Source organism: Populus alba, chromosome 16 (assembly GCF_005239225.2).
Source record: "Populus alba chromosome 16, ASM523922v2, whole genome shotgun sequence".
Lineage (NCBI taxonomy): Eukaryota > Viridiplantae > Streptophyta > Magnoliopsida > Malpighiales > Salicaceae > Populus > Populus alba.
The window spans coordinates 7286264-7313291 of NC_133299.1; the positions used below are offsets into that span (position 1 = coordinate 7286264).

General features: G+C 33.8%; 1 pseudogene; it reads right to left on the reverse strand.

Annotated features, from left to right (window-relative positions):
- On the reverse strand, positions 1 to 26822 carry LOC118062969 (G-type lectin S-receptor-like serine/threonine-protein kinase At4g27290; annotated as a pseudogene).
- Positions 26823 to 27028: the final 206 nt, after the last annotated feature.

Below are 27028 nucleotides of genomic sequence, written 5' to 3' on the forward strand. Positions count from 1 at the left end.
CTATCTTGGTTCTAACTCTGAAATCGAGCATTCATTAGCTGAACATGGTTTGCTCGAGCTGGAAGAATAAGCTAGCTACTTCAATCAGATCCCTTCCAATGAAAAAACCTGGTTGTCTAGGATGGGGCAATTCATCTTCATTACCCAACATCAAAACTACATTCGACATGTTTGGCCTGTCTTCTGGATCTTCTTGCACACATAATAAACCCACGTGAATTGAACGTAACACTTCCGATAAATTGCATGTTATAACAAAGGATTCTGCAGCCAGTTCCACAGACCTGTTTTCTTTGAAAAGTTTCCATGCCTGATAAGCAGAAAACCATGTTTTTAGAATGGATATGGTGTCTTGAAATAAGAAAATATTATCAACAACTCTATGTTCTCTGGACTCAAAAATCTAAATCCATCATGACACCGTTGCTGGATTGGATTAGTTTTCGATGTTCTTACAAATATTTCATGCCTTTGAAGCGGAACCTAACATAGGTGCTTTTTGAGAGCAAAGTGAGACAACATAGTTTTGAAACTTAAATGCCCAAGAAGGTTGAGGTGGTGATCTGGATGATAAAATCCTCTGTTTCTTTTCCCACTTACTATCTCTAGCACCAATACACCGAAACTGAAGACGTCCGAATTTAGTGAGTAGAGTCCATAATTTGCGTACTCAGGAGATATGTAGCCGCTGCATTTATTCATGGAATGTTAGGCTGCATTTGTCAAAAAATGAAGATAAAACCATATGTTGGTGGAGACACTTACAATGTACCAGCCACTTTATTAGTATTGGCTTCAGTTTCATTCCCTCCAAAACTTCTAGCCAGGCCAAAGTCTGAAATTTTTGGGCTCAGTTCATAGTCCAACAAAATATTGCTGGCTTTCAGATCTCTGTGAATTACTCTTAGTCCTGAGTCCTGGTGAAGATAAAGGAGTCCACGAGCAATCTCATTGATAATTTTGTAGCGCTTGGGCCAATCTAGTTGCAAGCTGTGTGTTTTTTCTGCCAAATTTTTTTCCAAGTCAACTCATTCTAGCTCTTGTCAGATTCCTAAATGCATACGAAAAACTAGGATAAAAAGGTAATCCATACGTAAATACTTAATGAATGTTGTCATGTTGAATTAAAATTACAATTGGTATGGCAGTATGTGTGACCATTAAAGTGGAGAAGTCTTCCCTCCAATCCATTTTCCCAAGGGTTTTGAAGGAAGCACAACAGCTTCTTGTTTTGGTGTATATGGTTTCCACTTTCTCCTAGTAACTTGTATCCCCGACTGATCTATTGAACTTTTTATCTTAAGCCACAGCTCATGGCATTGTTCACTCAGAGTTGGTTTGGTGCCTGAACACTGACAAGTGCAATAAGTTTAATTAATTTTTAGGCGTTTTGAGAGATCCCATACCGAAAATTAAAACGTCCAAGCTTTTGTTGGGCAAGAACTCATAGATCAACATCTTTTCATCTCCTTCAATGCAGAAACTAGAATCTTCACTATATTCCGGTGCTGAAGTTTCACAATGTAATTTGCCTCATTTTTTAACTCATCAAGTCCTTGTCTCGAATTCTTAGAAAGCCTCTTGACAGCTATTTCTCGTCCATCTGCTAATGTTCCCTGCAAATAATAACTCAGTATCCTAAGCAAATCAATACTGTCCAAGCATGTTTCGGAACTCTGAAGTTTGAATACTGTCCAAGCAGTCATTATTTTATGCTTAAAAGGCTCAATCCCATGGTCGATGTTTCAAAGAAACCAATACCACAAATATCATTGTTGCCATGGGTTTCCACCGTGAAATTTAAAAGCCATCAAGATGCTTGATTGATTATAGATTAGTACCTTGTAAACTGATCCGAAACAGCCTTCTCCAAGTTTGTTGTCGGTGGAAAAATTATTTGTTGCACATGCCAAGGTACCAAAATAAAAAAATGGTAGTTCCAGGTCTTCCTTCTTGCGCATGTTATTTGATTGTCCTGCACGCAGAACTGGGAAGATGCATCTAAAATTTCTTCAAGAAAGAAGTAGGTGAACAATATCTTCTGTTATACTAAAATTTCTTCAAGCCGTCAATACATTTATGTATCTAATTATTCTAAAAATAAAATTTTAAAAGAAACAAATCTTCTTATCTGAAAATCGAAAGATGGAGCATAGGAGTAGTTAAATTTTCATGGTGTGAATAACGTACTATTTTTCTGCTGCTGCTGCTGCTTCCAAATATACAAGACCAGGGCTAGGCCAAGGAACAGAATTCCAGTAGACAATGCAGTGCTTATTATGATCCTTTTCTTCGCATTGGATTTGGTATTTATCTTTGCACCATCTCCATTATCTACAACATGGCAGAGAAAAAGTGGATTTAAAAGACAACAATAGGAAATTAAGACCATAGAATATACATTAGTGAAACAGACAGCCAAAAGGAATGGAAGAAATCTTCTATATATATCTCAAGCATGTGTTTTGTAATTCATAGGTTCCATCTGCTGAAACCATAGTATCACCATCTCTGATAGGCTGAGTTGTGTTTGTGTTGTCAATGGCTGTGGCTACTTCTCTATCCAACAATAAAAGGAAGCAAAAAAGAAGCATGGAAACGAAATGCATTGCTACTTTGATGATGTTTTCTGTAGGGAATTCCGACCGGTGATGTACTGATAATTGCTCATCGGAGGGCAAGCACACTGACACAATATTTAACGTGGTTCGGCAAACCGCCTACATCCACGGGAGAAGTCATTTGATTATATAGGGAGAGAACAAGATTTACAACAATAGAGGAGGAGGAATCATCCCCTCTTTGGCAACTCTCAACCTCACTCTATTTCTCTCTTCTCAGTGCTGCAATGGCAGCTACTGCTGGCTGCCTTGGCAGCCCACTCTCTCCTACATTTCTCACATCTTTCTTTCTCTCAACTCTCTCATTTTGCTCTCTACACTTAGTGCCTATTTATAGCAGGAATGGTGGCTTCTCTTCTTCTTTTTCCAGCAGCTGCAGCTGCAGTCAATGGTGGCTGCCATCTTCTTCAACAAAGGCTGCTGGTCAATGGTAATGTTAGGCACATTAAATGGCAACACACCTAACAAACCTAACAATCACCCCCTTTGACATTTATATGGGCAATTGTCCTCTTGCTTCTTCAGCACAATCTTGCATCCTGCAGCTCTTCCAAACTTACCATTCCGAGAGCGTCTGCAGCCAAGTTTACAGGTACTCGCCAAACCTTTCAATCACCAGAGTCAACCAAACACCCCTTTGCTCACTCCAAAGGATCACTTCAACCAGATGGTTTGTCACATCTCATCTGAAGAGTGTTTAACGTTTGTCTCTGGAACAACATTCCCCTTCAAGCATATCAACCATGCTTGGCCCGGAATGATTTATCAAGCCTTACATCAAGGCTTACAACACCCCCTCAAACGGAAATTTCCATTTCCAAGTGCGACAGTCATTATCTGAGTATCTCAATATGATCACTAGCTCACCACTCTTCCAAGAGTCTACTCATCCAGGAGTTGCATCTGCCCTCTGTTCCTCCTTAGGAACCACGCCTTACTTCTCCATGAGTCTCCCACTCTTAGTCTCAAGAGTCCAGGTAGCTATCCACCTTTAACCATGGGGGCAGCCCATTAAAGGTTGATATATATTTGTCTTCATACTCTGAGTATTACAATGTCTTCACCGAGCTCACCACCTTGACAAGAGTCAACTTGTTCCTGGAACCTGCGCATGCCCTCTGCTCCTTCATAGCAGTCGCGTCTTAATGCTCCACAAGTCACCCACTTATTGTCCAAGGCAAATGTCTTCTAGCTCATTGATCTTTAGCATGGGGGCAATATCCATGAAAGTCAATCCTGCATTCGTCTTCATACTCATCATAGCCACTTCATTGGCTATACACTTGTCCACTCATATCTGGCCATCACATCGGCTCTGGGGCGTTCTGAATTGGGGCTTCTATCCTGGCCCTCACACCTTCTCCTCAGGTGTCTCCGCTCGTCGTCATGTGGTGGTCTAAATCTGGGCTCACATCGTGGCCCACACCTTTCTCTGAGGTGTCTCCGCCCGTTGTCATGCGGCGGTCTGAAATGGGCTCACATTACAGCCCTCACACCATCCATCCGAGGTGTTTCTGCTCGTCATGAGACGGCCTGAACATGGACTCATATCAAGGTCCTCACACCTTTCATCTGAGGTGTCTCCGCCTGTCATCATGAGACGACCTGATCTTGGACTCATATCATGGTCCTCACACCTTCTGTCTAAGGTGTCTTCGCCTGTCGTCATGAGACGGTCTGAACATGGACTCATATCATGATCCTCACACCTTCTGTCTGAGGTGTCTCCGTCTGTCGTCATGAGACGGTCTGAACATGGACTCATATCATGGTCCTCACACCTTCTGTCTGAGGTGTCTTCGCCTGTCGTCATGAGACGGTCTGATCTTGGACTCATACCATGGTCCTCACACCTTCCGTCTGAGGTGTCTCCGCTTGTCGTGAAGCGGTCTCATCCTCCTTCATCTGGGATGACTCTAGTGGCTCCAAGATTCTCTACCACCATGTGGACTTGGGAGAGATCATTACCACTGATCACATAGAAAGAGAAAGTTGTGGTGCACTCTTCACAGTTTTCCATCTCATTTTTTATGTTTGGAGCTTCTATCCCTTTCTGCTTGATAGCTCCACCCACACCAACTCTCTTTGGTGTCTTCGCCTTTCATCATAGGCGTTCGCACCCCCTCAATTAGGTGCCTCTGCAACAGCTCATCTTTCCATCCTTGCATGCACTGGAAATGTCCTCGCTTGTTGCCTTCATCAAGAGCACAAGAGACTTCTTGTTGTACAACTTTTTCACACAGTCTCTGCTCTGAGCTTCATCTGGGAACTCTTCTTCTCCTTGCACCTATTGTCTCATTACAATACCTCGTTGGATCCTACGGGTACTCCTGCACAATCTCCATGTGCTCTCGTGCAATTCCGGTTCTCCAGATTTCTCCCTATTCTTTGCTTTTATGTTTGACAGCAGCTCATCCTGTCACAACATTTATCCAAGTCAAAATAGGGTGCCAATCTTTATCCCCTTGCTGTATTTCTCTTCCATTATCAGGGTCTTCATCAATTCTCCCTTCAAGAAATCACAGTCACCAAATCTAACTTCTTTGGAGAAATCACCACTCCATCAGATCCTTGATCATACGGAACCCAATTGTTCCCCTTGTGCCGTCATCCTGCTAGTCTTCAACAGTTTCATAACAAACTGTCACATATACAAAAATAGTACTGTGTGGATGATCCTTCAACTAAGCAAGTTCCCAGGAAAGATTTGGAGGGGTCACACTGGTCCCGCTTAAAACCTAATCTCCTAGACAGAACTTCTTAGAACGTATCTATCCACCGTACTGCCTTTTTGTATATACAACCATTTGCTAGCTTTGTTGCGGCTTTCCTTTACAAGTGATCTGGGGTATCCTGGTTTTATACCTGATTTCTCAACATCTGGCGAGACTACCAGTGCTTAGATTCGTCAAGATTGGTCTTCATCATTTTTCACTCTCCACCTCAAATCGTCCACATGATCGGGTGTCTAGAGTGTCCCAATTTTGCCTTCCATCAAGGCAATTAAATTTTCGCTTAACAGTTCAGCACATGTAATTGGGTAAACATGTGCACCTTCTTCTTCTTCATCTCCATCGACCACCATGATGACCCTCATATGCCTCCTGATCGGGCAATCTCTCTTCAATAATTCACCACTGCCATTTTCGGTCTCGAATCTCAACGATCAGACCATACCATTGCATCCGGAATGATCAAATTAGCTGGAAACATGTCTTGAATCGTCCAAATCGCACTTCAGACGGCTAAGTTTTGATCAAAACAATTCTGGCCTGATCAACGGCTCAGATTCAATCTCAGATCCGGTTGCATGTAGGATCAGCTACACTAGATCCTATACCTCGGCTCACGGCTCGGCTCGGCTCCAATTCGGCTCGGCTCAATTTGGCTCGGCTCGTGGCTAATGACGTGGCAGGTGGCTAAAACAACATTTTGACAACTTTCATTTTTGAGCAAAAAATCAAACACCACTTAAACCATATGCTCTGATACCAATTGTAGGGAATTCCGACCGGTGATGTACTGATAATTGCTCATCGGAGGGCAAGCACACTGACACAATATTTAACGTGGTTCGGCAAACCGCCTACATCCACGGGAGAAGTCATTTGATTATATAGGGAGAGAACAAGATTTACAACAATAGAGGAGGAGGAATCATCCCCTCTTTGGCAACTCTCAACCTCACTCTATTTCTCTCTTCTCAGTGCTGCAATGGCAGCTACTGCTGGCTGCCTTGGCAGCCCACTCTCTCCTACATTTCTCACATCTTTCTTTCTCTCAACTCTCTCATTTTGCTCTCTACACTTAGTGCCTATTTATAGCAGGAATGGTGGCTTCTCTTCTTCTTTTTCCAGCAGCTGCAGCTGCAGTCAATGGTGGCTGCCATCTTCTTCAACAAAGGCTGCTGGTCAATGGTAATGTTAGGCACATTAAATGGCAACACACCTAACAAACCTAACATTTTCTTCTTCTATAGCTTAGTTTGTAAATAACTTAATGTTTGGATCTGAAAATATTTATTGTCGCGAACTGCATATTTATAGCCACAACTTGTCTACAGGGGAACAATGTTCCAATATTTTTCAGATAAAAGCCAACGTTCAATAATATTTCTAAGATAAAAGCCAACGTGCAATTTATAATCTAATGACATGGGTTTGTGAGTTCGTATTCCAAAAAAATCTATAATACGCTTTTAACACGAGACATTGTTTTTTTAATTATAGACAAGATAGACAAAACAAAGCTTAAAAAAAATTTGATCTGTTCAACATGGTTTTTTTAAGATCATATTTGACAATAATTAGCCATGATCCCATAATGATCAATTGACCATAATTCTATTGTAAATTGTATTTATTTTTCTAGTTGTTTTAGAATTTATTTTCTATTTATTTTGTAGAGTTTTTAATTTGATTTTTCTAATTAGGAGTAAGGGATTTGTTTGATATAGATTTCTTATATATTCAAATATGAAAAATCTGATGGTCTGTTTAACGATGCAATGGTTGTCCTAGGAAAAATTGCTCATAGAATCATCTAGAAAAATTTAGGCTCGATATAACGGTTGGATCTCTCAATGTTATAGTTTTAAGGTGCTAATCAAGCCTAGTCATCCTAGATTGTACGATCCATGTAAGGGTTGAACAATTAGAGTCGGTTTTAAAGTAATGTTATATATTGTAAAATTTTATACTATCAAGCATAACTCTCAATTCAATGTTGGATTATGCTAAAATTTTACTAAGAGTTTCCAGACATATTATTCTACATTGGTTTAACATTTTTTAAGATTTAGAGTGAGTGATAACACCCTATCGACACTAGCTTGAAAACTAAAAGGAGGACTGCCTAATCTAATGGGTCGCTTGGCATCCAAGTCATTAGAGCATCACCCTCACACACTGCCATTCATGATCGCATGTCATTCCTACGCGCTAAAACTTCTACCACCAATTCTAGAAAAATCCAAACGACTCGAGTTGTTTTTGAAGGTTGATTTTGAACCTTAAACATGGTTTTTGAATAATATTTTTGTATGTTGTTAATTTTGATGAATTTTGTGGGATTTGAATATTTTTTACTGTGTATTGAGTTTAATTCATTTTATTTTGGATGATTGTGAAATATTTGAAGAGTGGAGGTTGTTTTTTAGATATTTTGTGAAAATTGCTCTTGATTTGTTGTGCTATATTTTTATTTGTTGTTATTATATTTTATCTTATGGGTTTTATATTTTTGTTGATGTTTTTATTGTCGTAGACTTATATATAAATAAAAAATTCAATGATTTTTCCTTAGAAGACAACTTATAAATGATAATAAAAACATTTTACAAGAAAATAAATAAATAAATATAGTGCTAATCTTATTATCCATTGTTCGATATATGACAAAATCAACCCTTAATGAGATTGATCCTTAGAAGTTGACCTAAAAATGATAATAAAAATTATTTTAGAAAATTATTTCCAATACATAAATTTTGATCATAATTTTATCATTCACAGATTAATAAAGGATAAATAAACCCTTAATGGTAGGTTTGAAAAACCATTGCCACTATCTTTAGTTTTTATCACCAGAATACCATAAAGGGTTGTTAAAATAATGTATTGAATCTGAAAAAAATTAATGATGGGGAAGTGAGGATCATGAAGGGCCAAAAAGAGCTAATATATTAACAAAAAAATAATTCTTAAAGGAAAGTTCCAACGCTTTTAGACACAAATTACTATTCGTTATAGTAGTAAAATTATGAAATTTCCCTTGCAAAATAAAACCACTGGACTAGGCATTGGGGACAATTTGTATATTCACCATGACATAATTGTCTTTAATATATTGTGCGGGGTTAGTGATGTTGTCCTAAAAATCCAAGTAAGCTAGGAATAGGGCTCCCGGATTGGACAATCAGTTAATCAATTGGTCATAGTAATCTTATCAATTCTCTCTAGCCAAGGTGATTGATAACTTATACTTGGTGCTTGATAGGCCAATGTAGCTTGTGGCTAATACCTACAAAAATATCACCTTTGATGGAGGGGGGACTATCTAATGCTTAAATAAGTATCTTTTTAGATAAAAAAAAAATACAATAATATTCTAAAGCGAGATACTCTAAAAGTATATATGCAGTAAAGAATAAAGATTGTGAACCTTTGTTCTGAATGTCTCATGGTGTATTAATAGCCCATGAGTCTTTTTTTTATATTTATGAAAAGAAGGGTCTGTAATGTAATTTACTTTTGATAACATTTAACTAGGGACAAATATCTCTTACATTTATATTAATGTTTGATGGAAATATAATGGGTCCCTAAAAGACTTTATACACCTAAAAGGTGTAAGAAAGTTAGGGTCCAAGATGTTAAATATAGGTGATCTCATAAAGGTTGAGCTCTTCCCTTAGGCTAGATCCAAGGGAGTCTGGTCATCCTCTTGGACATGATCAAAGGAGGATGATCATTCCCATGAGCGTTTCCTGGGAAGGATGGTCATTCCCATGGACATGCCCAAAAAGGATGGTATGGCCATTTTCTTAGGCGTGTCCAAGGAGAATGGTCATTCCCTTAGACGTGCTCGGGGCTTGGTAGTGTAGCATGGCTAGAGCCAGACCCAACATGCCCGGTATTTGGCACATTACCAAGCCCAATTGTGGTTGTGTCTCGCCTATATACACTTGGAATATTTATCATTTTACATTTGTCTTATTTACACCATTATTTTTGTTGTTATCTCCTTTCTTTTATTTTATTATATGTAAACATCAACTTTTTTATTCACAATTATACTTTTTACATGATGTCAAAAAACACATTAATTATTGTGTGATAGAAAAAAATATTATTTGACTTGTAGCCAGGCGAGTCGAATAAACGCGTTAACACTTTTTTTTATATATTTATTAGCACAAATGTTCTTGATTAATTTAATTAAATTCATGCACAGGCTTTTATATTTATAATTAGGATTTTTTGTTGTAAGAAAAAAAAATGCATTTTTGAAAAAGCTTGCATAGTTATTGTTTTTATTTGCCTAAACATTTATCTAACCGATGGAGAAAACCAAATCAAATAATTAGCTTTATACTAAAAGAGCTCCTTCTTGTTGTAGAGCACAAATATTGTTTACCATCTCGCAAATCACTATAGATTGGAGCATTGATTTTTTTATAAAAAAATTGGATTTGATCCTTGAAGTTTTATTTTGCATGATTTAGCCATTTTGAGCCCAAATTAGCACTCAATTGCATATATTTTTTTTAGGATGGAGGGTTTAATTGAAAGATAGAGGACTAAAGTTAAAAGAAAGGGTATAATAGGTGGTGGCTTTGAAATCTGTCTTAAAAGTTCATTTACATCCCCCATTTTATTTGGCTTTTAGGTAACCAATGTCTTTAATTTTTAAAAATTCAATTTTGATAGCAAACTTTATTTTCTTAATTTTTTAGTTATTTTTTAGTTGTAGGAGAGAGAGGATCAGCTTCTAATATAAAGTGAGGAAGTTGTCATTAACAAGAATTATGAGCACTAAACACAATCGAATTGTGTATCAAATAATTTAATATGATGAGAGGAGTTCGAACTAGGTGTTTTTGCCATGAAAGTGCCTAAAAAAAATAAATCTGAGCTTACAAATAGTTTTGGTTTCAGGTTGATTTCAGAGTTTGAGGTGTTCTTTTTTTTTTTTTTGTATTTTTGTATTTTTGGAGGCCATGGATTGATTTGACAAGTTTCCTAAGGTGTTTTCAAAGTGTTTTGGGTCAAAAATAGATTTTTGATGAAAAAATACGTGAACCCATTTTTCTAGCACCATAGTGGTTGGAATCTAGGAATTCAGACAATGCATCATCTATTTTTGTCAAAATATAATGGAGTGGATGATCCATTAACTTAAAAAAAAAAAAAAAACCTAATGCGTGCCACATCTTTGATAAGCCAAGCGCTTAGCATGGCTTATTTGGCCCAATAACACTTGGCCTCATTCTTTTTTTTTTTTTTTTTTTTTTTTAATTAATACCCTTTTTTTATATATCTTCTTTTATATAATTTTAAAAATTTATGTTTCAGTTAATACCCCATTTTATGTGATTTTTTTTTCTTTTGCTTATTTAGCATATTTTAAATGGCGATGCTATTTTAATTATATTTGGTGTATTTAATTTTTGAGGATGTTAGTATGATTTTATATATATATATATATATATAATATATATATATATATATATAATTAAATTTATTTCTTAAAAATATTTTTTTATAATATTTTTAAAATGTACAGCCCAACTAGTATTGTTTTTTTTCAATTATTTTATTCATTAAAACTTATGTGTGTGTTGATTTGTTTTACAAATTGATTTTAATAAACTCAATTGAGTAAATGATTTATGTTATGATATTAAATATCTTAATTTATATTTATCTTTATTTTTTTTTTTATTGTCACTTTTTTTTTTAAATTATCTCTATCTCATAATCTAGATGCACGATAGACATTGTAATCTAGACATATTTAATATACAAGTCACGAGTTTCATGTGTTAGCCCAACTTTGCCCTAGAAATATTTTTTTTAATTTTTTGTTGTTATTTTATTTTATATATTATATTATTAAATTAATCAAGATTTAATATTTCATTGAATCCCTCTTTTCATCTTCTAATTATTTTTTTTGGTTTTAATTTTTTTGTATTCTAGTCCATAGCATTGTGCGGCTACCAATCTAATTATATGGTATGTTTGTTTGTTAAGTTCACTTGCTTTACTTATAAACTAATAATTAGTTTTTGTCCATGCTTAAGGTTTGTTTGACATATGAGAAATTAACAACGGCATTGGTTGTTTCTTTCAACTTATTCTCGAGCCAAGAAAAAGAAGTACGAGGATATTGATGCTAGTTGGAACAAAACACGTGACCTTGTGTTTCACATTTCATAACATGTTTTTCTTTTTTAATTTCTTTTGTTTGAAGGTGTATACCCGACTTTAGTTTCATAGGTTTTTTTTTAGAAAAAAGCTAGCACCTTTTTTTTTTTTTTTAGAAAAATAGTAATACATGTTTTTGTTATTTGTTATCTTTTAACTTGTATATTTTATATTTAGAGACAAAATTATTTTCTTATAATGCAAAATATTCAACAGCTTATTTTTTAGAGTTTTTATATTTTTACAAGAAATCTTCAGTAGATAACAAATATAGTTTTCAAATGTGATGAAGATTTCTTAATATTCTAAAATCATTTTCTTATAAAAAATTTTATATTTATTCAGCTACACAAGGAAATGAGAGTTGAAATATTTAATGAACATATTACTTTTGAGATAAATTATTTCTTTGTATTAATTTGAATTTATTTTAAGTTTTATTTTATTATTTAGATATTTACATTTAATTGAAGGCTTGAATTTTAGTTTGAGTTTATTTTGGCTTAAAATCAATGTTTTAGAATTATTTTAAAGTATTAAGCTTATGTTAGCTAGTTATTACTTAGGCTCACTAGTTTGCAACCCAATAAGAGTTTATTAGTGTTATATAGAAGGATTATATATTATTTTATGTGCTGCAAAATTCAATAATTAATAATGTTTCAAATAAACTTATGTTTTGTAAGATACAATATTTTTTTCCTTTACTAGTTCATAAAAACATCTATTAGACCATTCATATGATCTATATAAATAGATAAGTATATTTCATATTATCATTTTCTCATCCAATGACTTAGAACTTTCCTATTTTTACAAGTCAAGCTATATCATTGCCTACATCAAAGATACAAACCTTTAATATACATTAAAGTTTTTCTCAATATTTTAGAGTTTGAAATTTCGGTGCTTGAGAACACTAATACACACACACACACCTTTAACTATATATGCTGCATCATTTTGTAAGTGGATTAGACCCAAAATCACGGAGTGACAAATTGATAGATGGTGAAAAGTGGCTTGACCAAGGCTAGAGGATGATGATTGGGGAAAAATTAAGGATGCTTTTTAAAGGCGCCCGTGCATCTTAATTGAAAGAATGTAAACATCGGAGGAAATTTCATCGTGTCCCGCGGACCGAAAGAAGACTAGACAAAGCTGCGCCCTCCGCGTAAATAATTTGTCTTATCGTGTTCTGGTTTCAAATTACCTACAAATCAAAGAAAATAATAGTTACGGATTATTTGAATTTCTTCAAGTCACTATACTAGTGCAAACTTTTGTTAGAGTTATTTTTTTTTCTTTAATAGCCTTTCTCCCACATTTGTTATATTCAAGGACCACATTAACTATTTTTAAAAATATTATGCACATATATATACACACACTAAAAAAATTAGCTTACCCAACCAAGCTACATTCTGACCGAGCTACCTTGAATTTTTTTTTTTTATCCCAACCAAGCTACCATATAACTTTTTTGGGCTGATTTTCAAAAGCTAAAGGGCTTACCTACTCTCTCTTATCGTCCTCTACTTTTTATATACTATTGCCTAAGCCGATTTTCCAAGAATTTTTAGAGCTACCATAATGGAAGATGTCACCTTTAATCATGAGCTACTCATATATTTTACAAGGAAGACTATATATTTTAAGGTTTAAAAAGGAGAGAGAAAGAGAATATATTTTTTTTTATCTCAAACAGCACAAAAGAAAACATAGCTTCTCTGCATTTCATAGTTTCTCTATTTCTATATGATATCTCGTATATTCATGATTCTTGTATTATGAAAGATATATGTTGAAATATCTTTACCTTATTATGAAACAAATTTTGAAATTTTAGCTATTATTCATTCTAAATAATATTTCAAATAAATTTAACTTAATATATTTATTTTTATTTTTTATTATATTAAAATGAATAAGTTGTATTTCTCCCCAATCTAACATTTTAAAAAATATTGACACCCATAAAAGTTTTCTTATCTTTATATAAAATTGAATAATAATATTTCCTTTCCAGAATTTGAAGTTTTTAATATTTTAAAAATGTAGGTCAAAAAATCCATTGGAATTTTTAACAAACTTGTAAAATTCATACAACACTTTTGTCTTAAAACATGCCAAAATATATTTTTAAATTTTTTTAAAAAAAAATACTTAAATAATTTTTAGGATTTGCTTGGCCATATGAAATATATATTTTTACAACCTATGTTTTATTTATTTTTTATAATCCTTTGCTATGGCAAAAAACTTATTTTCCTTATGAATAACACTATCAAAAAATAGGTCTTAAGGTGCATGTTTTCCAAACAAACCACTGAGCCAAAAATTTCTTTATAAAAAAAGATTGAGAACCAAAACTAGTCCTTACCTATCTAATCTAAAATTGTGATCCAATCAAGTTTACTCAAAATCTTTGATTTGACTATTAAACCAAACAAAAAAACAACTAGTTTGATCCCAAAAAAGAAATAAAAATCCCAAACATATCAAACCTTGCAAAAAACAAAACATGAAAGTTTTTTTTGTTAAAAACAAATCAAAATCCCAGAAAAGTCAAGAACACGAAGAACATGCCTAGTAAAATATGAATCAAAATCCTGACAAGATAAGAACAAAACAAAGACATAAGTATGCTAGAAATCAATTACTAAACAATAATCAAGCATCAAACATCAACAATTATCAACCAATAATCATGATTTGATCAAAATAGGTTTCATGCCAAAGACGAAACTCTAAGATTTAAAACTCGAAAAAAAATAGTTATTGATATAAATTAACCCTTGATTATTGATTAAATAAATCTCACAAGAACATTTTGACATTTAATAAGAACATACAATCAAAGCAAACATTCAAAAACCTGCTGCCATATTTTGCAAGCTCCAAAACTACTTCATTCCTAAAAAAAAAAAAAAAAAAACAATCACAAACAATCTTCTTGACATCTAATAACATTAACAACAAACTTAAATCAGGTTTGAGCAAAGAAGATAATATTTTTTACGCTAGTATTCAAAATCCAAGCTCAATAAAATGTAACACCAAAACAAGTTCAACATATCATTAAAACATATAAGGAAAAGGTAGAGGCATGCCTCTTGGACATCAACTACTAGTTTTAGAAAAAGGCTTATAGCTTCAAAGCTTCAATCAATGGTTGTTGTCTTTTTTGCTATCTTTTGTAAAATTTTTGCCTCTACAAAATCTCTACCTTTTCAAAGCTAAAAAAACCCTTATGCTAGGCTTATGAACCTTCATAACTAAGATTTCTTTATCAATATGTTTCTCTCCTCCTTCTCCCTTCTTTTCTTTAGATTTTTAGTGGGTATTTATAAGCTTTTGCTAGGGTTATTTTTTATGGATTCAATCAAGATTGATCAATGCTTGACCCATTGATCCAAATAGAAGAGTTTTAGCAGGTTTTAATAGCTGAAAGCTCTGTACTTTACTGGTTTTTGCAACAAACTTGGTTTTTTAGAGATTTTGGTGATTTTATCAAATTTGAAAGGTAAGGGTTTGTTTTTTAGCCTTTTGATCATGAGAGAAAACTTGGTCAACCTTTGATAAAAACTCACTGAAAAGGTTTGAAGTGCGAACACAAGACAAAAATAACTGGTTTCGCATAATGGGTATCGCAATTATGGTTGACTAAGTTAACCATATTTAAAGTTTCAATGTAATAACTATGACATCATCGTTGTCAAAGACTATCGAATTGACCATCAAACTTTAATATTTATACAAATAAGCCCTTGTTTCGACAACATTATCTTTTTGAAATTTCTATTTGACCCTTAAACACTAATTTTCTTACAATTAAGCCCTTAATAAATTCAATTAAACCCTGAAAAATATCAATTAAGTCATTAAACATCCAATTTTGACTTTTCCTTCCCAAAATTCAATTTTTCTATTCAAAGGGCCTTCACCAGTCCATATTAGACTACCAATTTTTCCAACCTTGTATATTTTGATTCTCGCCTACCAATCTTTTGATAATTTTCTAGGCATTCTTCATGTTTTATCCACTTATATATTTTCCATTTTTTATAATTTTTTTGTATTTCCTTTTTCTATTTTTTTGTTCTTTTTTATGATTTTTTTATGTATTTATGTACGGTCCCAAAATAGATAACAACACTTGATATGAAAATTGAAAAAGTCAAATTGTAAAATGACCAACCTCATCATGAAATTAAAAAAAAATGTTCATATCATTAGGTGACCAACCTCAATATAAAATGAAAATGATCCATGTATCAAGTGACCAACTTTCTATATAAAATAAAAGGGTCCATATCATGAGGTGACAAACCTCAACATAAAAATAAAAACAGGATTTCATTATTAGATGACCAACCTCAATATGAATGAAAAATTAGTCCATATTATTAGGTGACTAGCCTCAACATGAAATAAAAATGGGTTTATATTATAGGTGACCAACCTTAATATGAAATTTAAACAAGGTATAATTCCCTTAAATATAAAATTTAAATAAGGTATAATTCTAACCTTAATAGAAGATTCAAATGGGGTCTTATTATCAGGTGACTAGCCTTGAAGAAATTTAAATAGGTCAACTCATAGGAAAACCATCCTTGAATAATGATATTTTTATAGAAACTCTCTCAAAGTGATTTTTAACTTTTCTTTTTATGTTTGTCATTTCATAGAAAAATCATCTCGAAATAATTTCAAAAATTTTACTTATATTAAAAAGAGATCAACTTTGAAGTGATTCTAAAAACTTGTCATTTTATAAAGAAAATCATCTTGTAGTAATGCTTGAAAATATACTTATTTCCTAATAAGAGATAAGTTAGAAGGAACTTTCAATTATATAGGGGAATTTGTTTTATAGCAGTAAATGATTATTATATTATTTTTAAATGATACATCTTGAAGATTAGGGAAATCACAAATTTTATATTTTTGGAAGCTTAATATCCTTTTTGATATCATCTATTTCTTTGAAGATTTTTGGTTGTGAAAGTGTTGATAAGTGATCTCTAGCTTGCCTGAATTGTTTAGGTGACATAATTGCGTTCTGGCTCACTATGGATTTGTCTTCTCATGTTCTCCACTTTTAGATATGGCTTGTTCATCATCTTATCCCACATTGACTCTACTTATTATTACCTTTAAGTATAGTATGATGATATATGTTCAGTATTGCTCACTTTTCATCATCACTATGAAGAAGTTGTTTCCTCCACCCACTAATGACTTATGATAGGCTTCTTAATGTCATAATTTTGATATTTTATTTACGAAGGGTTTCTTCAAACTAAATTGCACCCCCTAGTTGATCTAGTTGTATTTTTATATATATGGTCATTAAAAGGCATACATCATCATCATTTTTTCTAAGAACTTCACAAATTTTAGGCATGAAAAGTGTTGTTATAAAATATTTTTTCTAGGAATCATGTTTTTATGTTTCAAGACAAGCTATAAATTTTAATGATTATGCTCATGTAATTCCAATAGTTATAATGAAATCATTAAGATGTAAATTTGAAAATATTAATTTTCATCATAGGAACCTTTAGATTTCTTTGATAAAAAGTCCAAAATAGATCATTCAAGTGTTGTGAAATAATTTTAGATTTTATGTTTAGGCACACGTTTAAAATGAGTGTTGGTTGAAAAAGAATGTTTATCCCAAGAATTTTAACGCTATTTTAAAAAATAAGATTACTTAGATGAATTATTTGAAAACTGAAGGGCTATTTTAGAAAGAAAAATTTGGATTTCAAAATGAGAGTTTTGGCTTTTGAAAAGCATCTACTTTATATTGTATTTATTTTAAATGATGGAAATCCATGATTTAATATATCATGCAACACACACGATTAAGTTATGATTTTGATTGAAAAACATCTTCTTCTTTTTTAGGGCAGTACTAGAAAGTAGAGATTCTACTTGAAGGAGTTTTCTTTTTTTTCAAATTAGCATACTTAACAAATTTATTTCAAAAAATAATATAACATGAGAAAAAAAATTGTTATAAATAAGTACGTTTGTTTTGGTTGCGAAAATCTTACTTGCGCATAATAAAAATTATCTGATTGCATCAGTTCCACTACCAGAACATGATTGCGTTATGTTTTCTTTTATTTGTTGTTGCCGTGGAACTGTCGAAACAAAATGTTCTTACTTGTCGCTGCAGTTTTGCTACCGCAATCTTTGAAAATTTCATCCGCTGAACAACTTGAATTATTTGCTTTCTTTTGTCCCCATCTCAACCATTCATTCCTTTTATGTTTCCAGCGTAGTGTTCAAACTTGCCCAAGTTCTCTCTTCACACACGAGCGCCATCAATTTCTTTCAATAAATCAAGACGTTAAGATTCTTGTATCAATGTCAATAATGTAATCTATTAAGTATCAGAAGAAGCAAAAAGGATAACGAATATACTTAAATTATGCTATTTCTTTAAATAAATTTATTGACAGTTCCAATTTGAAAAAAAAAAAAAAACCCTCTTACTTGAGCCCTCGTCTCCAATCCCATATATATGAGCCTTTTTTGGACAAATTATAGTGAGATCCAGCTGAAGAAAATAGACCATTTAGTACATGGGCTATGCCTAGCTGTTCACTACACGTAGTCTTGGTCTTCCAGTTCAAACACCAGACATGGAACCTTCTAAAAACAAAAGAACATGCCCTAAAGAATTCTCACCTTTTCCTTTCCTTTTCTGTTTAGGCTCTCTCAAAGTCGTTGATTTTTTAAGAGATCGTCACTTAAAAGTCCGCTAGTGTTCGACAAATGCCCTCAACGAGGAAAATGCCAGGAGATCCTTCTCTCAACACGGGCACAACACAATTCTGAAAGCACTGGCAACAGCACTGCATGCCAGCTGTTAGTCCTACAGGCAAGTGTACCATCATGGATGGTGAGAAACAGCCTATGCTTCATCTTTTTCATCTCAATGTGTTCTATTAATAAATGGAAGTGACATGTAAACAGATTTATAAAGGGTTTTGTTAATTTTTTTTTTTTTTTTAATATGGGTGTCTGATCAGTGTACATTGACTAATTCATGGGCTTTAAAATTAACGATTATATAAGCCTTTAATGATAATATTTTACCAACTTACTTTTACTGGAACTTGTCCTTCAACCTATTAAAAAAGTTAGTATATACATAATATGACATATTAGGAATCATATTAGAAAGTTATTAGGTCTAATTTATATAATTTTTTTAATATATTTTTCAAGCGAAAGTTCCTTGTATAAATATTTAATTTTTATTAAATAAAATATAAATAATAAAATTCAAATTCAAATTAATCAACAAAACTCTAATTATAAAATTAAAAAATTATTTGAACCTAATAAATTAAGTTTTTAAATAAAATTATTCTATGAAAATAAAAAGGACCTAGAAGTAACTATAGCTAAAAACAAAAAAAACCATCACCCAGCTATCAAGATCACAAAGAAGGTAATTTATCTTGCTTTTAACAATGAAAATCGAGCATTCGTTAATAATATGGATTGTTAGGATAGATGAACAACTTGCTTCAATCAGTTCACTTCCCGTGAAAAAACATGGTTGTTTAAGCAGAAGAAGTGCATCATTATTACCGAACATCAGAAACTGCATATGACATGTTTGGACATTTTATGGATTTTGTGAATGAAAAGTTGTTTCTATTAAAAACTTTACTTAAAATAAATTTGTGTATTTTTAATTTAGAAAGTTGTAATTTTTTTTATTTTAAAAAGTTACGTTAAAATTAGTTGTTAGAATTGCCCAATTACATAAAATTTTAAGTTTATATGTCAATTATATGTATTTATCTGTGTAAATATATACTCTTCTTGAAAAATAAATAGTTTATCTTTTGTTATCAAATTGAGTATCTTATTGTGTCGGGAAAAAGGAGATACGAAAAGGCAGTACATGTAAATTACTTACAAGTCAAGTCAAGTTACTGTCAATTATATGTATCTATCTGTGTAGATATACACTCTACTTGAAAAATAAATAGTTCATATCATTTAGGTATTGGTTCGGGTGTTGCCTCTTTTATTATACCTTATGCATTTCCTTTGAGACCCAGCAAATTTTATTGTTACTTGGAGCTTGCTTGGTGAGTAAATTTTGACTTTCAAACTGTTCTCAAATAATTTCATTATGGAAGTCCGAAACATATATATATGATGAGAAACAAATTTGGAACTTTAAATTGTATCTTAGTTCTCCCCTTTTTGACAAGGTTTTTATCATGACGTTTCAGGGAGGACAATCTAATCACGAGGCATGTCCCCGTTAAGAAAAATTACATGAGTAAATTGGTGACTAGGCTATTAAGAATCTTGGAATTCATATGGGTGTTAGTCTTGATTGTAGACGCTTCTTGATGAATGAATTCATGAATCAAGGATACAAAATATGGAAGCCAATCCCTACTAAAGGTTCATCAATATTGAAAATAACTAAGGAAGCTGGCAAACATGATTTTGGTTCTATGCACCGATGGTACTCGTAACCGGTTTGTTCTTAAGGTGATAAGAAATATAGGATGATGCTACCTTATTGCCAAACCGATGAACTTTGCCAACAGAAAGTGATTGTGTTTTTCATTATTTCTCGCTGTTCTTAATTCCCTTTTTCGGACTAGGAAGACGCCAATGTGTCGACAACAATGCAGGCTCCCAAATGATGGATAAGATTTCTTCACAATGTATGAAGAGGTTTTTGAGACATTTGATTCGATGGGATTGCAAGAGAACCTTCTGATGGCCATCTTTGACTGTGGTAGGTATTGACTAGCTTAATATCTTCACATGTTCTTTCAATATTTGGCTTCTTAATCAGGCGATGCATGTTAAGAAATGACTGTCTTGGTTGCAGTAGCAAACCTGTTCTTTAGGTTCCTTTGTTTTGCATTCTGATTTTAACTGATTCTTTACGTGCCAATTCTCAATGGATTTAAAAATCCATGTCTGCTGGAGCCATGATATTTGACCTATGAATACTGTTTGCTTATTGGAGAACTTATATTTTGACATCATTTAATAACATTAGTTATGGAGATCAAATGATAGAAAAAGATTTTTCTGAATTGCCTATAATTTGTGGTCTCAGCTAAAATAGAGGAAATTTTCTGATGGCCAAGAAATAATTGACTCTAATACAGCTTGTGGAGAGCACAAGTAGCTCTCTCTCTTCTTTTCCTTTGAACTCTCTCTTTTGCTTGGCTTGATGGTTTAAAGAGAATTGTCCTCATTACAAAATGAAGTTTTCCCTTTAAGCTCGATCGTCTTTGATTTGGTTCTGAGTATATTTAATACATTTTATGATGATTTAACCTTTTGATGAGCAATAATGCAGTGTGCGGGAACATGTACAGAATATGTTACAACAATATGCCAAAACAAAGAATATGGGTGCAGTGGAACACTGTCTTTTCACCCTGTGCATGCCCTCTTCCAGGCTGTAACTATGCTGGCTCATCTAAACAATTGTTATTAGGACTGTGGAAGGCATTTTAGGTACAACATTCCTTTGCCTGTCTCATTAAGGGTGCATGAATAATTCCTTGTTCTTCAAGAAGAGGAAGAAGGTGTTCTTTTTCTCCTCAACAAGGGCATTGAGAGCATTGGCGATGTAGCAATCGTAAAAAATCGTAACCTGTACTATTGGATGCAACTTTGGCTACAAAATTGGTGGCCATGCTTTCTTGGGTTCTTACATGTATGAAAAACTGATAACTAGTTTGGAAGATTTTGGTTTTTAGTTAATTCAAAAAATAGTAATGACTCTTTATTTTAGAGAGTATGAATGTGATAATATTTTTTAGATAGCTAGTTAAAATGGTTTTTAGCTATTTTAGCTAAGGCAATAAAGAACATAGATGCTTGTTAACAAACATAAAAAGGACTGAGAAGTATATATAGCTTTCTAAAACACGATCACCCAGCAGCATGTCAAGACCTCACAAAGGGTAATCTATCTTGCCTCTAAGACTGAAATTGAACATTCGTTAGCTGAAGACGGTTTGCTCATTCTGGAAGAATAACTTGCTTCAAGAAGATCCCTTTCCGTGAAAAAACCTGGATGTTTAGGCTGAGGCAGTGAATCATTATTACCTAACATCAAAACTGCACGTGACATGTTTGGCCTGTCTTCTGGTTTGTCTTGCACGCAAAGTAGAGCCACGTGAATCGAACGCAGCACTTTCAGATGAATATGTTACTATTGATTCCGCTGCCAGTTCCAAAGGCCTGCCTTCCATAAACAGTCTCCAAGCCTGGTAAACAAACCGAGGCATTCAATACAATTTCATTAGAAAATATTTACAAATTTGTTCTCTAGAAACTCGAGGATCCAAATTATATTGGGTACCGTTGTCAGGCTGGATTTTCGAACTTTCTACAATTTTTTCATGTATTGCAAGTGTCTAAGTGAACCTAACGTTGGCACACAAAAGTTAAGTGAAATGAAGAGTCTAATTAAGTACCATGATTTTAACACTTACATGCCCCAGAAGGTTCATGTGGTGGTCTGGATGACGGAATCCTCTGTTCCTGCTCCCACTCACTATCTCAAGCGCCAATACACCGAAGCCAAAGACATCTGATTTTAGTGAGTAGAGCCCAAAATTTGCATACTCAGGGGAAATGTAGCCACTGCACATATTCGTTTGTAGAATGTTGAGTTGTATTTGTGAGAACGGAAGATAAAATCGTATGATGGATGACAAACTTACTAAGTTCCGACCACTTTATTTGTATTGGCTTCAATTTCATTTCCTCCCAGACTTCTAGCCAGGCCAAAGTCTGAAATTTTCGGGTTCAGTTCATAATCCAATAAAATATTGTCGGCTTTAAGATCTCTATGAATTACTCTTAGTCTTGAATCTTGGTGAAGATAAAGGAGTCCTCGAGCAATCCCGTTGATAATGTTGTAGCGCTTAGGCCAATCTAGAAGCAATCTGTGTCTTTCATCTGCCAAATTTTCGCCCAAATCTATTTATTCTAGCTCTTATCAGATTCCTAAATGCATATGAAAAACTTGGAGAAATGGTAATGCAAACTTAATACTTGATGAAGTTTCAATTAAAATTACTGATAGATAAGCCAGCATGCGTGACTATGGAAGTGGAGAAACACTTCCCTCCAGGCTGGTTTCTCAATGGTTGTGAAGGAAAAATGCATATCAAATAGTCTTTTCACTTCCCTTCTCAGCTGAAAATTTCATGTTATTTACAGAACTAGCGTAGGGTTTTGAGATATTCATACCAAAAATGAAGAAGTCCAAGCTTTTGTTAGGACAAAACTCGTAGATCAAAATCATCTCATCTTCTTCAATGCTGCATCCTAGAAGCTTCACTAGATTCCGATGCTGAAGTTTCACGATAAGCTTGACTTCATTTTTGAACTCATCAAGTCCTTGTCTTGAATTCTTGGAGAGTCTCTTCACAGCTATTTCTCGTCCATCTTTCAATTCTCCCTGCAAATATTCTCTCATAATCATAAGCAACAGTTTGTCTTGTGAAACCTGTAATATATGGTGCGTACAATGCCGCATACTACTTGCATCTGTTGGAAAATCTAATGTCGGAACGCTTTCCCAACAGTCATTAGGTATGCTTAGAAAGTATCTGTCCATTGGAAGCCAACAAATTGCTTATTGTTTATAGGTCAGCTATTACCTTGTAAACAGGTCCGAAACCCCCTTCTCCGAGTTTATTGTCAGCAGAAAAGTTATTTGTTGCACAAGCCACTATACCCAAATCAAACAACGGTAAGTCCAGATCCTCTTTCATGTGCTTCTTACGTGAATTTCTTTCCAAAGCACCTGTCATTTGTCATGCAAGCAAAAATCTTGTGAATAACAAGAAGCAGGGGATCTGATCTATTCTCTTTTATACTAAAATTTCTTTTAGACATCTATACAAGGAGGTCCTAAAATCGAAAATAAACTAAAATTCCCATCCTAAAATCAGCAGATCGAACCATGAGTAATTAGAAGCTCATGGTGAATAACGTACTGTTTTTTTTCTTCCAAACATACAAGAACAAGGCTTGGCCGAGGAACAGAATTGTTGCAGACAACACTGTGCTTACTATGATCCTTCTCTTCACTTTGGATTTAGTATTCATCTTCGCACCATCACCATAATCTACACCATGGAAGAGAAAAAAAAGGAGTTAGAGGACAATGCCCATCGTATGTACTTATTATTTTAGTATGACAGAGAATAGATCAGATCATTCTAAGCATACATAATGACTGTGGTCATACTAAAATAATTATACTCTAGGCAGAGCAAATCAGTCTATGATGTTACAAAGTGATGTATCATCTCAATGCTGTTATTATGCTGAAAGCTCTTCTAAGCCAAATGATATTTTGATCTGTGCTTGCCAAGCTATCATGCTATATACATAGATTAGCACATGCTTAAATGCATATAAAGGAAGTTTCATAGCATCATCTGACAAGATGTTCTGTAAAACTATGATGTATATGATAAAGATTTGCTTTTAATTCATTTGATGTCCCATCTTAGATCTTGCTAGAGTGCAATTGCTATCAACTTTTCTAGACTGAGGATAAATTCATACCTAGTTCTGATTCAGCCATCCGTATATAAACATCTATATCGTTTTCATGAAGTATTCTGATATCAATCAGGTCACCGAACCAAAGCAAGCACCCACTTCCTCCATGCCTGATGTCCAAATTTGAATATGCTGAACAGCTGCAGTTCGTTAAGCAAGTGTTTTTGCAGTCCTCCAGGTTCATGCTCGTGTTAAACCATGATGTTCTTGTCTCGGGCAACCTCACTGCGGAGAGCTTTCTAAACCCATCACCTGAACAATTTAGTGGAGTCTTTCTAACACAACCTTTTGACCAATCCATCATGTTCCAGTCTCTTGAAACATTAGGTATAAATCCATTCAAGCAATCACAGATTGGAGAGTTGTTAATATTACAGATACTATTTAAACCACACAGTGCATAACGATCACAATAACCTGTATTTGGTGCCCCGTATAATAACCAACTCTGTTTCCGCTCAATCCACTTGAGGTTGTGGATATCACCATTTTGACTTTGCACGACCCTCCAATGTGTTGAATTATTAGTTAGATGCTCTGTATAATATACCTCCTTCTCATTGGAAACAAATTCAAATTTGTATATGGGATTCGGTTTTAAAGAAGGCGTGCCACTGAACCGCAGACCATTCCACGGCCCTGACCGGGACAGCACTTTTGACTTTTCCATCACTAATATCTCTGTGTATCCATAAGGAACAAGTTTACATGTAACGTTACCATTAGAAGGATCATCAGGTGACTTCCATGCTGTCAGGTACCAGTCCATGCCTGTTACTTTATTTATTCCGACCTAGCTTCATTTCTGGCAATAGTGTATTACCTGGATGTTGAAAACTTTGCCACAAGGTGTTCTCCAGGTTGTTTATCGCCCTTCTCTTTGACGACAAGGTTTCCCGAGTCCAAAAGCCGTGCAACAGGATTCCTTACAGGTGTTGATGTACTGGAAGACCAGACTACACTCCCGCTCCGATTGAGAAGGACAAGAATTCCTTCGTCCGTAAGCCGTAGAAATCCTGATAAATCGTTGAGTGGAATCTCTGTGTTGGCAACCCAAACTATTGTCTGAACAGATATTTTTTTCCGTACCATATCCCAAGTATCGGTTTTTTGATTTTCCAGGGCTGAAAAATCCTAATACATAGGTTCCTTCAGCAGAAGTTAATGGTATCTCCATCTCTAATGTACTGAGTGGTGTTTATTGGTGTCAATACCTGTGGCTGTTTCTAGAACAAGCAACATAGAGGAGCAAAAAAACAAGTATATGTATGTAAGCCATAGGTAAACTCGTGATTTTTTCTGCAACTCACTTAGCGTACTTTAGAACAGCTTGCTTAGATGTGAAAGCATTCGGTATGTAAGAGGAGCACAACACAATCAGTCTGCAAGAGGAGCAGTGATAAATTTTAGAGGTAAGCGCCAGTAAAACTTTATTTGCAGTGGTAACGTGTAAAAATAAAATAAAAATAGATTTTTCAAAAATAAAAAAACTCTTGCCACGTGGAAGTATCAAACGCAGCCACCCTCTCTGGCCGTGTGGGCCTAGCACCCGTGGCCAGCCCAGCCCTCTCTCTCCTTGTTTTTTCTTGTTTTCTCTCTCTCTTATTCTTCTCTCGTCTCTTCCCTTTTTTGAAATAAAATTGATTCACAGAGGAAACTCTTGAGAGGCATGCAATAACCCTTTGGAGACTCGGTGTTTTACAATCCCATGGATTAATCTATAGCGTTAATCCATGTGTCGTGGATTAGAGACCCAGCAATTCGACAATTACTACGAATTTTCATCACTTTTCTCTCGCCGTATTCAAAACTGATCTCCATCCATTGAATGATGAATAGCAGAGTTGAAATTTGATTGTTTGGAAACGTGGTGTGTGGTATTGGAAACGTGTTTTTTTTTTTATTTTGAATTTTTTAAAAAAATATTATTTCTTTTATATTTTTATATGATTTTGATATATTAATATTAAAAATTATTTTAAAAAAATAAAAAATATATTATTTTAATATATTAAAAAAAAACATTATGCCATAAATATTCCAATACCAAAAGACCCTAAATCGTAAGCATGAAAAAATGAATGGGACTAAAATAATTATAAGTTGACAGTTTGAAAGTCAGTCAAAAGTATCGAAACAAGATTTATGTAAACTTCTAGAGGAATTTTATTTCTTTTATTAACATGGTATTCGAATCAGTTTACGCGTATTTTAATCAATTTTAATGAATCTTGAAGTTAACAACTATATAAATCTCTAGTGGCTTTGAGATTTGTGAGACTCAAATTGATAACCTCTAAAAAATAAATATTTCAAAGCCTAACCAATTGAAGTACACCCCTTAATATTAAAAAAAATTAAAATACTTTTATACAAAATTTCAATTTTGAGAGGGGATTGAGGGGAATATTCTAATATTTCAAAAAATATTTTTAAAAAATAAAAAAATTAATTTTTTTTTATATATTTTTAGGTCATTTTGCTGTTTCAAAAACAAATTACCGTGATGAGCATTCACAACCGGCTTCTCATTCTCAATTTTTTGAACACAACTGGTTTTTTGTGTTTGAACGCTACAGTCCAGTATTGGACTCGAATCCTGACCACAGTCATTGTTGTCGAGAACCAATATGGAAAGTTGGTGCACATTGCCGTGCACCATTGAATAGTCTAACCATCTTCACAATTCCACGCTGCCTAAAAAACTAAGAACTTGCCTCGTCCCTCTGTTTACTTTTGAATTCGTAGTTTCTTCTCTACATCTATTGGTAAAGAACGAAGGAAGTGAAATTATATTATATTTCAGAACTATTGTAATGATAATTTAGTAAGATTTTATTATATTAATTATATAACACACAATCTTTT